Source organism: Brachycentrus maculatus, unplaced genomic scaffold, assembly GCF_059751285.1.
Source record: "Brachycentrus maculatus isolate JH-2025_06_01 unplaced genomic scaffold, ASM5975128v1 h1tg001702l, whole genome shotgun sequence".
Lineage (NCBI taxonomy): Eukaryota > Metazoa > Arthropoda > Insecta > Trichoptera > Brachycentridae > Brachycentrus > Brachycentrus maculatus.
In genome coordinates, this window is record NW_028282305.1 from 1 (window position 1) to 2,144 (window position 2,144).

At 40.2% G+C, this 2,144-nt stretch overlaps 1 pseudogene; it reads left to right on the top strand.

Annotated features, from left to right (window-relative positions):
- Window positions 1-982: 982 nt before the first annotated feature.
- On the top strand, window positions 983-1,686 carry LOC148298709 (sulfide:quinone oxidoreductase, mitochondrial pseudogene; annotated as a pseudogene).
- Window positions 1,687-2,144: the final 458 nt, after the last annotated feature.

The window sequence follows — 2,144 nt, forward strand, 5'->3', positions numbered from 1 at the left end:
TCCCAACCCCAACCCCAACCCCAACCCCAACCCCAACCCCAACCCCAACCCCAACCCCAACCCCAACCCCAACCCCAACCCCAACCCCTGGTGATCCATTTGTATGTCCTTCTCCTGAATTATAAGAATCTTATAATATCAGGAAAATTAGATTAAAATATGAAAGATAATGCGATGAAATAATTTACAAAATAGAGCAATTGTTGAATCGAATAAATAGAGAGAAAGTATTTGAAGCTGTATTTTGCAGATTTATAAATCATTGACAATGCTTAGAGAGACTTCCTCTTCATTAATTTCAGTCGATCTCCAGTTCGGTATATGCCATTTTATGGATTTTGTCTTAAGTTAAGCAGTATTAAGGAGCCTAAAACTTGTTCCAAACAAATTAAACTGAATAAATCCCTTGAAAAGCAACCATAGAGCAGAAAAAGGCCCAGTTTTAATTCATAACTACCATAAAAGCATTCAGAACATGCATCCCAGACTTATTACTGATATCGTGCAAATATCTGATAAATAGCCACTAAAATAATCAATCATTGCTGCTCCCTATCCCTTAAAGCTCAACAACTTATAATGCTTGATAAATGAAGCCTCAACTTGCAACAACGGCAGAAAATATAAATCGTTCTTAATTAAATATATAAAGTAATATATAAGAATTTCCTGATACCGAAACAGAAGCGTATGATTAGAACAACTTTTTATAAACTATTCTCGCATTCGAAGATCTGTATTATTGGGGGAGGTACTGCGGGTTTGAGCCTATCTGCAAACTTACTAAGGGAGAACATCGATGCAAGGGACATTAAGATATTCTAGGCATCTGAGAAGCACTATTATCAGCCTGGTTGGACAATGGTCGGTGCTGGTTTAACTGGATCTGGGATGAGTGTTAGGAACATGAAGGATGTCCTTCCGGCTGGCATTCCTCTCGTCCAGTCGAATGCTGCCAAAATTGATCCCGAGAAAAAATAAGTAACTGCCGAAAACGGATAGAAGCATACATATGACCACCTTATCGTAGCAACCGGGCTCAAACTAGACTACCATAAAATCAAAGGAGCCAAATAAGCTCTCGATAACCCCAACTCGAAAGTCGGATCCATCTACAATATAAACTACGCTGAAAAAACATCCAGACTTGGAGATTAGTTCAAAGGAGGCAACGCAATATTCACGGAGCCTCCCGCCCCAATAAAATGTGCAGGAGCCCCCCAAAAGATATTATATCTCCTCACAGATAAATGGCAGAAGAAGAATCTCGCTGCCAAAGTTAGCTTCATGAAAGCAGGACCCGCAATGTTTGGCATTCCGAAGTATTCAGCCAATCTAGTCAAGGTCGCAGCAGATTACGGGATCGAATGCCATCTCAAGCATAACCTCGTTTAGGTCAGAGATGACGTGGCCATATTCAAGAATCTATAAAATAATGAAACAGTGTAGAGAAAATTCGATTTCTTGCATCTAGTTCCTCCCATGAGTGCGCATCAGTATATTGCTGATTCAGGCTTGGCTGACTCCACAGGGTTTCTCGATGTCTGCAAAACCACGTTGAGGCATTCGAAATACCCTAGCATTTGGGGACTTGGTGACTGCACCAATACGCCTAACTCCAAGACCGCTGCTGCTGTATTTGCCCAAACAGAAATTCTCATCAAGTAATTATGCATTTACTCAGGAATCTACTCGCGGCCCTACGAAACCCAAACCAGAAACTACCATCAGAGTATTTGGGATATGCCAGTTGCCCGCTTTTTGTTGGAAACGGAAAGCTGATGTTGTGCGAGTTTAAGTATGAAGGGGTCATCGATGAGACCTTCCCATTAGATCAGGGAGTGCCAAGATCAGCTTTTTATCACATGAAAACATCGATGTTCCCACTTGTTTATTGGCACTTGCTTCCAAGGGGACTGTGGGCAGGCCGAAAAGGAATCAAATTCCCATGAAGACTATGATAACTAAGTAATGTAAACTAATACTAAATAACCTAATACTTGATTATTGATAATAATAACTACTTTATTTTCTCTCATGTTAGGCCTAAACATGATATTGAACTGACTATGTTGAAGAGGGCTCGAAAATAACTCTTCTATGCTGATTCTTTCGCATAGAACTCTTTAACATGCAATTATATC